Below are 15,504 nucleotides of genomic sequence, written 5' to 3' on the forward strand. Positions count from 1 at the left end.
AAACAATGGCTTTACTCAGAATTACTCAGCCTTGGCACTATTGACATTTGGGGCCAGATAATTCTTTGTTATGAGGGACTATTTTCTATGCTGCAGGATGTTTAACAGCATCTCCGTCCTCTCCTCACTAGATGCCAGTAGAATGTACCCCCACACTCTGAGGTTGTGACAACCAAAAATATATCCAGGCATTTCTAATGTCCCCTGGGGGAAGGCCAAAATCACCCCCAGTTGAAAATCACTAATCTAGCTGATCTTAGTTCATCATACAAACATCCAGAAGCAGTACAGATGATGAAAGTCATGCTGGGAGATCTGTGCTCGCAGATGGCTTGTGATGCTTTCCTCCATCCGCCGACCAGAAGTATACCTCAAGTTGTTATACCAGAAGTAAGTTCTTTACTCTCTACGACTAACATACATTTAGGTCTATTTGTTAGAGACAGGGACTGGATTCTTATTGGCTCAGTGGCATTATTCTCTTAATGAGATTAATTTTATCAACACTGGAAACTAAAATACTTTCATAGTATGTGTCTCCCAGTACAAAAAAAAAAAAAAAAAAAAAAAAAAGCTCTTTTTTTTTGATCCTATTGTGTAAATGTTATGAAACAAACATATGCATGTTCTTTTTTTCTCAATATCTAAGTCCAAATAATCACAAACAGAACTTTGTTCCAATTGATCAGATTTTCTCAGAATTCTCATAGCAATTAACTGACTCTCCCCACCCACGTATGCCGTATCAATTTGGGGTTCAGTTTTGAACAACTCAAACTTTAATATTAAGCCTAACTTTTAATTCTTTGGCCACAGAAGACAACTGATATTTTCAGTAAAAATATAAAATAGTTTAGTGAAAATAGCCTGGTCTATCATATCCACTTTATTCTCAACCAGCATTTCACAGGAGCATTCATTCTCATCAGATTTTTATATTTCTATATTCAATAAGGAAGAGAACAAATAAGCCAAGTACTTAAAATAACTGGGACTATAAACAGAAATAAAAACATTTGCCTGCTTTGTTATAAACACTGAATAAAATGATATAAATCTTATTTTTTAATATGTTTCAGGGCTGTATTGTTTATCAAAATCATTTCAATGCCATGACAATTCTGAAATTATTATTTTGTAGCAGTAGTTGGGATCTAGCTATAAAATAACTCTTTGCCTATGTTATCAAGAAACAAATGTGAATGGTTTGTTACTGTCCATTTTTTTCTTCCATAACCTTTCTTTACTCAATTAATCAATACTGTGTGCTACATTTACAGGCGATAGCTTAAAACTGGTATTTCTGATTGGAATCCATCCTTAGAAAGTAATTTCATAATAGTTAATGTTTAGAACAAAAAATATTTTCAGAAATTTAAATTTTTTAGCATTCTTCTCTCATTTGCTTGATAACCTTGTAATTACTCTGTTGATTCTTCAAAACTTAAATTTTCACATAGCTTTGGAGAACTGTGTTACCAGAAAATACTTCATGTATTTCATGTACATGTCTTTTTTAAAAAACAAAACAACTATTCCTCAAGGACATAAACTATTTCTTTGTATCCTATATGGAGTCTTACGAACAGCAGGTGTTCAATTACTATTTGTTGATAAATCGTAAATATGTGATTCATATATTTATGTATGTAATAGTATTAAGAGCCTAGCATTTGATTTTATATGCCTCTAAGATCCAGTGGCAGAAAAAGAGAATTTCCAGTAATGAGATTAAAAAGTTATATACTATAGATAAGTTAATTGCACCTATGGTTTCTAGGTATTCTATATTAATATTAGCTTTTGAGTATGATATATGATATTCAGTAGATAAGCTGAAATATCAAATGTGTTTAAGATCTAATTTGACATATATTGAGCTTATTTATCTGATTTTATTTAGAGTTTATTTTAAGGTAATCATTTCAAAATCTGGAAAATGCACAAGAAAAAAATAGCTCTGCCTATGTTTTTGGCAATTGGAAATAAAATACAGGCTGGGTGCGGTGGCTCAAGCCTGTAATCCCAGCACTTTGGGAATCCAAGCTGGGCGGATCACAAGGTCAGAGATGGAGAACATCCTGGGTGACACGGTTAAACCCCGTCTCTCCCAAAAATACAAAAAAATTAACTGGGCGTGGTGGCGGGCGCCTATAGTCCCAGCTCCTAGGGAGACTGAGGCAGAAGAATTGCTTGAACCTGGGAGACGGAGGTTCCAGCCTGAGCGACGAAGCGAGACTCCATCTCCAAAAAAAGAAAATACAAATCAACAATTTCCTCAAATTAATGTAATACTTGAAAAATATTCCCTGCAGTATTTCATACTTTTGCAAGATACAGTGACTTCCAATTGAAATATATTTTTCAGGAAGAAGAAAATATATTATTGTATTTTCTCTGAAGATAGTCTTTTTATTGCTATGATGTTATATTCTCGGAAGATAGTCTTTTCACTGCCAGTATATGACTTTGTGCTCATTTTCATATGTCAACTATCTCTTTTAACTGTCCTGGTGAAACTTTGGTATTTGGTCTAAAATATTGGCATTAGATTATTCTGTCTGAAACAACTACTTACAATGAGCAGATTGAAACATGTGTAGTTGGGCCCAACACTGTATCAGAGAGCCTGACACAGGCCTCAGTTAGAATCCTCTATTCATGTCATGGCTCTACTTCTGGTTCATCACTAGGTGTAATGAAGAGCCAGACATTTGTTTATTGACTCCCACTTGAAACTATAAGTTTTTCACAGTAGGCGGCTAAAGATTCACAAATTTAAGTTATTTCTTGCGGTACAATTTTATGTATGTGTTGCATGTCTTACAATTTAAGAAAAAGGAAGAGACTCTAACGTTTACTCTACACTCTCCATTTATGAAGTGCAAATTTAAAACATATATAGGACTGATTTGTTTAAGCCTGTATTCCAGTAAAGTTTATAGTCCCAATCCTGTGGTGGGCTCATCTCTTTAGGCATTTCAGAAAAGTTCTTTTGGAAGAAGCTTTTTAGTCTGTGGTATATTTTATTGACTTACCCAGTAGTGCTGCACTTTAAATTTGGATTTCATCTGAGGAAAAAGATGGAACTTATTTGGACCAAGACACATGAATAATGTAAGTGATGGATCTGGACTGTGCCATTTTTGGCCCCAAATAGTCTGTGACTTTAATAGTTCTAAGATTGATTTTTGTTTTTGCACAACTCACATCTTTGTAAAAAAAAATATGAGAGGTTTTCCAAAATCTTTAAGTAATGGAATAAATAGACCCTCTCCCAAACTGTCCGTTTTAAAGGACAATGCTCCTTTGAAGGAGTAAATTTAGACATATTTATAAAAAGACATTATTTAAAGTCACACTTTGCACCTTCACTTAGGAAGAATAAGTGTTATCAAGATTTCACAGGAGCAGGATCTGGTTTTGTGGGTGTCAAGTGGCTTGTCCAAGGTCTCCAAGCATATAGTGGAGTGGCATTGTGAAGGCGTCATTATCAATGGCTTTTTAAAAAACTTTTTGAAAACTACCTTTCCCTGTGATCTTCTAACTTGGTTCTTACCCTTGTTAAATTATTTTTTACAGTATTATGTGATCTTTTTAGCTTTGGAATGACTTGGGCTTCAACAGTTAACATTAGCTAATAATTCCTTGTTTTCTTTGCTTTTCTGGTAGGCAAGAGCTGGGCATTTAGCCGAGAAAGAAAACACTTATAATCCAAAAACTGAATAAATACATCTTGTTTTTCTGATGGTGTCCTAAATTGGGGAGGCAAAGGTGACATTTTAAAATTGAGTCTAAATGTTTGTAGTAAAACTCAACAAAAAGTGAGTTCCTCCTAGAGAGTCTGTGAAACCGCTATAACTGGACAACTGCAATTTTGGGGACTTTATTTCCATGGAAAATTAGAGATTCTCTCTAAACCTTTTTTAAATTATATATCTAAGGAAAGTACTTCTTTGTCTCTTGAGGCTAAGCCCATACTGACTTGAACATTGGAAGTTTTGAGTCACATTTCTTTTTTTATCTAATTTAAGATAGTTGTGGAACTTAACATTTCTCTTTTTTAATACAAGTGTCTTAATAATTGAGGTTCCATGTAATGCATAAGGTGTTCAAATCCTTAACTAATAAAATCATGATAAAGCATAATTTTCAACTGTATTAATAAATTTATTTAATATACACTTATGAAGATTTTTTTTTTTGGTTTGGGCACAATGCTGAAAGTTAGAGCTATAACTACAAATCAAAAATGAACAGAGTTCCTACCCTGTGGATCTCATAGTTTATCAAAATCAAGACATTATTTGAGAGAATAATTATGCTATCATAAGCTGTGCATCTCAGGTTTATCTAAACTATTACATAGAGATAAAGAAAATCAGTGTTATTATCAGTATTACAGTCTTTGAAATAGACATTTATTAAAAAAGTAAATATTAATTTTTAAGCATTAATTTCAGATTGTGAAATAGTATGATTGGATAACACCACAGGTCTTTTTGATAGGAGCCAATACTGTGGCTCAATTATAATTTCAGAAATGTATTTTATGCCCAGCACCTTTGTTCCTTTACACAAAACAAATAATAAGTACCATATCACCTATTTGTTTGTCTGGTTTTCCCAGTAGAAAAAGAGGAAACTCTATTTTTACAAAACTGAAGCAAGCATTTTGCCCTTAATTAAGACTTCTGTAATAATTGACTCTAATTATTTTTTATGTTGTGTATGAATAGATACTACATTTATTCTTTACTGATATGCTCTATAGTTCCAACAGATATATTTTCCTTAACCAGATCCCTTGTAAAATGAGAAGCCAGAAGCCTCTGAAGCAGATTCAATTTTTAAATATAATAATCATGGCAGATTAAGGAAGGTATATGGTGAAAAAGACTTGACCATTTCAAATAATAAATTACTGCAAAATGTATTGAAGAAAGCCAGTTAGAAACCCATCTAATTTTCTGTTTAACCAGTGAAAATGTGTAATTAATAATATATTTCCCTTTGTACTTCTAATTTTATGCAGTCATAAAGAAAATTATAGTTCTTTTCACATTTCTACATATTTTGTGTTATATCTGAAAATGATATGTTGTTTCTAGAATGCAGTAAAGACTTTTTGTAAAAAAAAAAAATCTTTTTTTATCTTTCACCCTTAAATTAGAAATGAAAATTAATTTCAGTATATTATATTAGATATACTAAAGTGTAGAAAATTAACAGTACACATAACATTACAACATTTGTTAAATGATAATGTTGTTTAGTATTTACTAGAACCACATTTTAAATAGGATTTTTCATTTTACAATACTCAATAATGTCATTGATGCATACAGTTTCTTCCTTGAGGGTAATTGAAAGCACTTTATTAATAATGTCAGCATGCCAAAAAAATCTATAATGAAGGTACTGAGTAGAAACTATTAGAGACTGTAGACTTGACAGTATGGCACATCCAAATTTATTTTGCTTTATATTTGTAGTTGGGGTAGTATGACGTTGATCATAAATATAAAAGCTATTGTGTACTACTAGGTCTTTTAAGTGAAAATACAATTTTCTGAACCCTTTTGAATGGCAATGTAATTGACTGATAAATTTGACATACATTGATAGTGAATCACAATCTAAAGATAAGTGAATTTTATATTATGAATAAAAAACAAATATGCTATTCTAGGAAACAAATGGTAATTCCAGATATGGCATTGTAGAAATAAATAGAAATGAGGTTATTTTCCCTGAAAAAAAGTTATCGATGATAAAAATAGATATGCTGTATCTCAAAATAATACAGTTGTGTCATAGTGGTAACTGTTTTCGTTACAACAAATAAAACAAACCCATGTAAATAATGAGCAGTAGTTTGAAATGTATGCCTTCTTTTTCTCTTAAATAAGTGACTATGAAATATTCAAAGGCATTTTAATAGTGATCTTGTAAATATAATTAACCTGTTGATCTGTTAATAACTGCCAAAGCCCCCCATTAAATCTTCACTTTAGTTTTCATTGGTACACGTAATTAATAAATATATCTACCAAGTGTTATATAACTTCTTCTGTCAACACATTTCTACAGTGACAATCTCGTATAATAGTTATTGAATTAATAATTATGTCTGATTAAAAATGATTTGGATGTGGATTCTGATTTTCACAATCTATCTGGAAAGATATATTAGTATAAAAAGAAAACTATCACAAGAAAAGTAAGATATTAGAAGACTTAAAGGGGAGAAAGTATTATTATAGTTTACTAATAAAAATTACCATTACAGATGTAGTATTTGCTTTGGGTTTTGAAAAATGAGCAAAGTAGGCAGTTGGAAATATGAAATTAGAAATAAAGCTTTGAAACTTGTCTTAAAGTTCCAAAATGTATAGTGATTCCAAAGTCCATGCTCTTAGAGAAAAAAAAGACAAATATATAGAACATATAATAATAAACAGAGCAAAAGCAGATGTGGAACATATTACTTGTGTCTGCAATTCTGATTTTAACTCATAACTTAATCGGTATTGCTTTTTCAAGCTTGAATCTCATTTGCCACTAACTGTATGTTTATAGCAGGAAAAATATGACAGTCTACAATTGAATTTTTTCTTGAAGAGTGACATAGTTGTCCTCAGATTAGGTGGCATCAATTAATCCTGTAGTATAGATAAATAAGAGTTCAGCATTCATTTCAATCATACTATTAATTTCACCCTCAATGATTCATTCCTAGCATATCTTTGTTGGTGTTTGTCTTTCCCTTTCTGCATCTCAGGTAAAACATTCTACCAGCAATATTGGAAAGGTTGCCATGCCTGTGTTTGTAAGCTAAAGGAAACATGCTCCCTTTTGAGGTAAAGTCACATGAGATATCTAAGGAGCACTTCATCCTAGAGCGCAGAGTGAACAGTGGTTAAGTAACTGGGTTTTGTACTCAGGGTTCAAGTCTTGGTCGGTACCTACCAGAAGAATATCTTTGACTAGCTGTTTAACCATTACATATGATAGCTAACGTTTATTGAGTTCCTGCTATATACTAACCACTCCAATAAGTATTTCACTCTGATTTTCTCAAATCTGTATGACTCTTTAAAGTAGCTATTGAGTCTTCTGTTTTACAGTGAAAGCAACTGATGATAATCAGTTTAAAGTAGGTCTAACTCCAAATTACTTACTGTTAATTGCTGGACTAAACTACCTGTCTGTCTTTCTCTCAAATTATTGTAAATTGTTATTTGATACTTCACATTTACTTCGTTCTTTTTCATTCCGTTCATTCTTGTAAGAACCTGGCTGTATGGAATATCTCTCTCGCCACTCTTCTAGCCTCATAATCTTCTTTTGATTTCTCATCAACATCTAGGAGACAAGTTTATCCTCCCTCAGAAGTCTCCTTTCATTCTCAGACACATTGTCACTACATAGATTTCATCAAAACTGGTTTCCTTCTCAGTCCGCAGTTGAATACAATTTGGTATCTGACCCATCACTCCAGAAAAATAAGCAAATTTTGCAAACTTCAATAACTTTTTTACTAAACCATATAAACTCTATCCTACTTGACTATTCTTGGCAGTATTTCACATTCTCTACCATACTCTTCTCAAAACATACAAAATAGTGGTTAATGGGTGAGCATTAAATTAATTTACATGTATTTAAATCCCAATTCCATCTTTTTATTTATTTATTTATTTTTGAGATGGGGTCTTGCTGTGTTGCCCAGGCAAGAGTGCAGTGGCGTGATCTGGGCTCACTGCAAATTCTGCCTGTGGTTCAAGTGATTCTCCTGCCTCAGCCTCTTGAGTAGCTGGGACTACAGGTATAGGCCACCATGCCCGGCTGATTTTTGTATTTTTAGCAGAGGCAGGATTTCACCATGTTGACCAGGCTGGTCTTGAACTCCTGACCTCAGATGATCCACCTGCCTTGGCCTCCCAAAGTGCTGGGATTACAGGTGTCAGCCACTGCACCTGGTCCCCAGTTCCATTTCTTAATTGTGAATCTCTGGGCAATGTTTTACATTCTTTCTTTTGAAAATTCATACACATATATGTAGGGGAAGACAAAACACACATACATAAAAATATGTTTTCAAGCAGGAATTAAAAATAAGAAGCAGGCCTGGTATAATGGTTTACACCTGTAATCCTAGGACTTTGGGATGCCAAGGTAGGAAGACCGCTTGAGGCCAAGAATTCAAGACCAACCTGGCCAACATAGTGAGACCCTATCTCTTATAAATATAAAATAAAATAAAATAAAATAAAATAAAATATAAGCAATGGAAAGTAGCTGGTGCCTACTTCATATTGGATTAGTGTATGTGGCAGGAGGGCAGGGCAGTTGTTTGGGCTGATACATGAAGAGGAGCTGGTCAGATGGAGAGTGCTGGGAAGATAATCCCAGGCCAGTAAAAGGGAACAAACTTGGTATTATTGAGGAATTGAAAGAAAACCTGTGTGTCTGGAGAAGATTGAACAGATAAGAGAGTGGTATAACATGGTCAGAGAGGTACGCAGATGCTAGAAGATGTAGGGCGTTGAAAATAGTCTGTATTTTACTATAAATGCGATAGAAAGTCATCGAGGAGTTTTAAACTAGACACAATAGGGCATTATTTATACTTTTAAATGCTTACACCTGATATGTGTGTAACATAGCAGGAGTTAGGGAGACTAAATAGAAAGCTGAATTTCACTTAACTATAAATCTGAAATACTAGAGAAAGAACCAGACTGGCTATACAGACTTTGCTTTTATATCAAGAGAAATACAAAGAGACAAATAAAAACTGAGCTCAATTATAGATTAGCAGCTAAGACATTCAATTCTGCTATTCAGTTCTGGTGAGTTCTGCTCTATCATCTGCTTGTATGTATGGATTAAGATTGGAAGATTGTATCTAGTCCTCCTGCCCCAATGTTGGTGGGAATCTTCACCCCACTCATTAACAAACAATTTAGGGAATTTTTATGAACAATTCAAGGGATTTCCCTTATATGTGCTTTATGATTGCTCTAAGGATCAATGTGTAAGTACCTGGTACAATATTTGGAACACAGCAGCTGCTTTTGGTATAAATATAAATATAGGCATCAGCATATAGATAGAGAATCCCCAAGATTTTATTGAATTCTTTTTGTATTTTTTGCATCTTTATTCTGTCATAATATAGGTTAGTCTGTTATTGTTGTGGTTGTGGTGGTGGTGGTTTTTGAGACATCCCAGGCTGGAGAGCAGTGGCACAATCTTGCTCACTGAAACCTCTGCCTCCTGGGTTCAAGCAATTCTTTCACCTCAGCCTCCCGAGTAGCTGGGACTACAGGTGCCTGCCACCGTGCTTGGCTAATGTTTGTTTGTTTGTTTGTTTGTCTGTTTGTTTATTTGTATTTTTAGTAGAGATGAGGTCTCACCATGTTGGCCAGGCTGGTCTGAAACTCCTGACCACCAGTGATCTGCCTGTCTCTGCCTCCCAAAGTGCTGGGATTACAGGCATGAGCCACTGTACCCTGCCACAAGTTAGTTTTAAATCTCAAATTTAAAGTGAACCGAGAATGTGATTATAATATCTTCAGTTTTATATTGATTTATAGTGTTCATTTCTTAAAAGAAAAACTCAAATAATAAAGAGAAACCTACTATTTGTGCATTAGTCCCATTTCACAGGTGACTAATCAGATCAATCAAGGCCTTGGAAAGATACAATGCCAGATATAGTATTATGGCTTTTCTTGGAAAAAGAGGATAAAATATAATATTCAGCTTCTAAAATATGAACATACTTTGCCATATTGTAAATTCAAAGTTCTGGAAATATAGGTAGAAAAAAGTGAGTTACAAAGCAGCTCTGAAGCTTCCCCAAACTCACATAGCAGCTTAGCTCCAATCCCAGACTGCATAAGTTCTGTCATATATTTGATTACCTCACATTTATAAGGTTACAAGCATTTATCAAGGAAAAAAAAAAAAAACCTTTGAAGTATTACAAATAGGTAGATCAGTAGGTCATCCTAAACAATGTAGAAATCTCAGCTGCCATAAGCAAAATGAAAGGTATATTGCATTACACATAAATTGTTTAGTTGTATGGTAAAAGATATCAATAACAAGTATATAGAAAAATGTTACCTTGATAAATATTTGTGGCACAAATGGCAGACATGGGATTAATATGCTCGTTACACAAATAACAAATATAAACAAATTAAAAGATAAATAATCAATAACAGTGGTCAAAGTACATAGCATTTCACACAAGGAGAGCCCAGATGGTTAATAACATATATGGAGAGGCTTAATCTTAGTAATCAGAGTCAGAGAAATGCAAATTAAATAAATATTTGAAAAATTATTTGAAAAAGGAATAGGTGCTAGTGATAGGTAGGATTCTCATATTGATAGAGCAGAAATTTGGGAGCTCTTTGGAAATATTCTGGGAATTGGCATTAAAAAAATCACAATAGTTGCTAAAATTTATGATACCATAATCTTTAACTTGGAAATCCTTTACTGTAAAATGGCCTTAAGGTAATAAAATATTCAGTCTATAAGAGCTTATGTACAGGAATTTTTAATACAAGAGATTTTATGTGCGAGGATTTTATTATATTTGCTTATAGCAGAAAATAAAATAATAAGGGTGTTATTTAATAATTATACCAAATAAATACTATTGAAATATTAGAAGATATTTAAATTAATGAAGTAGATGTATAGTCATTTACTGAAAGAGCCATTATCATTTTATACTAAACAAATCATTATATAAATTATAAATATATAAGTGTGTATAATAGCTTAACAGCTTTTTTCATAAAAAGGTAACCATAAACCTTCACATATGTGTGCGTATTTTATGTATATTCATATGATAATTCATAAAGGTATGGAAAAATACATGTCAATGCTGTTATTATTGGTTAATTCAGTAAGGTGGAAAAAGATTAAATATATTTGCCTTACACTTTTGACTGATTTGTTAGCTTATATAAGCACGTACTACTTTCATACTTTATATAGATAATACATTTCTAAAAGAAATATAAATTATTTTAACAGAATAAATGTAATGATGTCCCTCCATTTTCAGAAGAAAATATTTTATTACTTTCTGTCTTCTCTAACTGTAGCCTCATTTCCAAACTTGCTCTTTTATAATCACTTTGATCATGAGTTGTTTATTTGTAAATTTCTGTGATCTATGGAATCTCAATTCTAATTCAAGGTTAAAACATCTCAAGTGTATAGTTTATGCCCCACAGAGCCTTAAATGGCTTAGGATATGTAGCCCTTTGGTGGATGAGACAAATACAAGAGCACTTTCTTTTAAAGAAACAAGATTGCATCACCTCAGTAAAAAATGTTTTTTTATTTCAGGTTTCTCTGCTTTGTCTGAATATTACAAAGTACTGCAACATAATCAAATAATCAAACAATGCTTATTTACCATCGTAATATACCAGTGCTCTACAAGCTAAGGTACAAAAGAAATTAAGCTGCCATTATCACTTTATCCCTGCTGCTTGGAAACTAATAAAAGCACATTAATAATAAACTGTAGTCAAATATAAAGGGCTGTGTAACAAGCTAAAGCAATAGGAAAAGTAAACATTGTGCAATTAAATACACACCTCCACAAAATTATCATCACTAGGACTGTCTTGCCACAGAAAGAGCCAAACATGTTTATAGAAAAGATAATAAATTAAACCAAAATATATGAGTAAAAAAGACATGTTGATTGTATCAGGACATATAAAGATATCATATTAATCTTAAGGAAATAGGGTGAATATGTCAATTCTTTAACAAAACAAAACAAAACAAAATTAACTTACAAAAATATCCCACAATGCAAATGCACAAACACCACTTTCACGTTCTCTGCAGGACAGTTAAACAAACAGAGTTGACCATTGCCTAAGAATGTTCCAGGTATACTAGATTTTATAAGTGAATGTGTTACTGACAGTGGAAAGGATATTAACAATAGGTAAAACTCATTCACTTGGAATTTAAAGTACATAAAGCATGTTAAGGTTGAGGCGTAAGACAGGATGTCAAGAACCCCCATCACATAGGTGTTACATGAAAAGATCTGGGACAAAACCCACTTGCTGACAGCCAGTTCTCCATGGGTCTCATATTTCTTTACATTTTTGGAGACAGAGTACTGACCGCCTTTGTTCAAAACTGTCATGTAAAGAGTGTTTGTATAGCCAAAAACCCTGGAAATTAAAGGTAGTGTTTTCCTCTAGAGCAAAGAGCAGGCATGCTTATTGTCTAGTATAAGATAATGACTTCCTTTGACAAAAGGATAGGCTTGCCTATTCTCCTTTGTAAAAATTCTGAGTTCCCTAAGGTTAGGGTTCCTCTCTGTAACGCAGCCACATGGGTTCATTTATATGTCTCTGTGGGACTTTGGACAAGGGAAACATGCAAATATGCTGCTCTGCTGCTTACTGTGCCAGGAGAAGTAAAGTCCTTTGTCTCTGACCCAGGAGTCTCATCTCTTCCCCCTGATCAATGAAATTGTGCTAGGCTAACTTGTTAGCTTACAAATAGTGTAAAACCTCATACTTTTCATAGTTCTTTATAATATTCATTGGAAGGATGAAATTACAGAGAATGCTTTTGGGAAAAAGGAAGATGAGGGCCTTTCCGGCCAAATAAAGGAATTCAATAGAAGTCAGGGGATTGGTAGCAAATACATGATATTTTACAAAAGTAAAATCTACAATGGGTTAGAAGTATTAGAGAGGCAGAAAGATAGAGAAAGAGAGCAAAAGAGAAGGAAGTAGAGACAGGAGTTAGGAACTGGGAGAGGGAGGGAGGAGCCCTTTCCCACCGATTTTTAAAAGCACTGCTCTAGAAAATTATTCTCAATCTAAAAATTTATGTTGATTGTTATAAGAAAAAGATGCTCTTAGTTTGAGAAACTTAACACTATGGGACTGTTTTGGTTAATAAATGTTCTGATATACATAATATATGCGGTTTTAACATTGTATTCACTTAAAATGTTTTGACTGTACAAAGGGCTAGATCTGCAAATTTCAGCTCTAGGCTTTTCATTATTTCTCATTAACAAGATTGACTCAGATACCCTCTCCGACAAAACTTGACTTATCATTTTAATATTTGCTAACAAAGTCATTCAATCTCTTTGCATTTCCTTTTATATGTATATTATTTGTAGCAAAGTCATATTATGTGTATAATTCTGTGATCTTTATTCCTCCTCTCTATAGGAAGAACCCAAATCAAGAGATTTACTACAAGTTTGAAATGATAATTTCAAGTCAAGGATGAAGAAATTCTGATTTACTTAAGTAACCAAAATATACTGAAAACTTGTTAAGGTAACCAATATTACTATAATTTTGCAGGCCTTTTGAGACTTTATTGATGAAAGGCTGGAAAATATCTTAAATAAGACATTTTAGTTCTTACAGTGTCAAAGACCACATTTTTAAAGTCTCAGGAAATTCTCTCAAAAAAGTAAAAGAGATGATTGAGAAGAATAATGAACATATTCATGTGCTAAGTTTCATACTGAGTCTTTACAAATTCTGTGGCTTACTTGAGCTTTCTTATTTTTTAAAGTATTCTTTGGTTAACACTCATTAACCATATCCTGCTGATAGCAAGAAATAAATTTAATAGGCAGCTGGGTGAGAGGGAATGTCACAGAGCTGAAATTGCCCCAGACTAGTGATGCAAAGATTTATCTTTCTCCAAATCCACTGTTTGTTTAATACATGTTGCCAAATAAGATGTATATTTAAAAACCCGTTAAGTACTTTTGCATGTATTATTGAATACCAAAGGTATACTCCAATGAGTATTGACCAGCTAACAAAATAGTTGAAAGCAATATATATATATATGCATGTGTATGTGCAAGAGAAAGAGAGAAAAAATATATACATGTGATGTGTTTATATAACTATACACCTACATATATATACACTATATACACATACACACAAAACACACATACATTTGTAACATTAATCTACTGGACTCAACATTCAATCTATTGGGATCATTCTTTATCTTTGTAAAGAATTATACGATATGACATGGCCAGAGTGGAAATGAGATGAGTCATTTTCAAAAATCAAACTAATAAGATTCATGAAGAGTTGTGATCTACTACAAAGAACCCAAGTTCTCTCTGCTTCTCAATTAGTGTTTAGACAGGCTTTTCAGCTGGCTCTGTCATCTTGCCCATGGCAAAAATATTACACAGTACTATCTCAATTAAAATATAATCCCTCTGAGTGTAGGTGTTATTGAAAACATAGACAATCTCCATCCTATATGAAGGTTGTATTCTAAAATTTTCTTTTAATTCAGCCATTTGGAACTCAAATGATTTTTTCTATTTAAGTTGGATTGTGTAGTGTTCTCTATTTTTCCAGGAAGGCCACAAAAGGCAATTCTGTCCATAAGATATCTAAATATGATGGTTAATTCTATTTTAGTTGCACTTAATTATTGTTCTGTAACAGGTGTATTCAAAATAACATGTCTTCCTCTTCTGAAGAACTGGGGCTTTCTATTTCCTATCAAAGTATTGTTTAATCAGAAGGCTGACTCTCTGGCAGAGTGTGAATTGGCTTAGAGGTTTTCTATGTTACAATAGATTGCGTATACTTTTGTAGAAATGATCATTGTTTTTTGTAGTTGAAAAGATAAATCTCTAGTTTGAACACCGACATTTATGCTCCCCTTATGTCCTACATACTGTAGTAGGTACTGAAGAAGAAACATAGAGGTCAAAGACACTGGCTGGGCTTTGGGGCATTGGAAAAGCAGGGAACTCAGTACTCACATTTATCTGTTGCACAAAATACTCAGCACATAATAATAAATGAGGCTGAAGAAAATGTGAGCTGCGGATATTTCATATGGGTTCTTGCAATATTTTTCAGACTAAACATTTTACCCATTCTTAGCTTTTATTAAGATGTCACCCTACACATGTACCTTGAAAAGTTTAAGAAGTTGTAGGTTTGAAAGTTTGGAAGGGAGAATAACTATTAGAGAACGAGTTAGTTTATTGCAATGGTTCGGTCTCTCTCTTTAAAGTCGGAGAACAAGATCAAGTATCTCCAGTATAAAAATAAAATCCTATATAGGCACAAAACTACTTTATGAAATTTCATATATAATAGTTTCATTAGACAAAGGGCATTACTAATAAGACATCAATACTTACAGGAATTTCTGCATCTAAGGTATACAAGAAAGCTCAAATATTTCACTTGGAATGACTTTTTTTTGAGGCAGTCTCGCTCTGTCGCCCAGGCTGGAATACAGTGGCACGATCTCAGCTCACTGCGACCTCCGCCTCCCGGGTTCACGCCATTCTCCTGCCTCAGCCTCTGGAGTACCTGAGACTACAGGCACCTGCCACCATGCCCAGCTAATTTTTTTCTTTTTTTCTATTTTTAGTACAGATGGGATTTCAGCGTGTTAGCCAGG

At 33.3% G+C, this 15,504-nt stretch overlaps 1 pseudogene; it reads left to right on the forward strand.

Annotated features, from left to right (window-relative positions):
* Positions 1–327: 327 nt before the first annotated feature.
* LOC104658957 overlaps positions 328–15,504 on the forward strand; it is a 39,044-nt pseudogene continuing 23,867 nt past the window's right edge.

The sequence above is a fragment of the Rhinopithecus roxellana genome, chromosome 2, assembly GCF_007565055.1.
Source record: "Rhinopithecus roxellana isolate Shanxi Qingling chromosome 2, ASM756505v1, whole genome shotgun sequence".
Classification (NCBI taxonomy): domain Eukaryota; kingdom Metazoa; phylum Chordata; class Mammalia; order Primates; family Cercopithecidae; genus Rhinopithecus; species Rhinopithecus roxellana.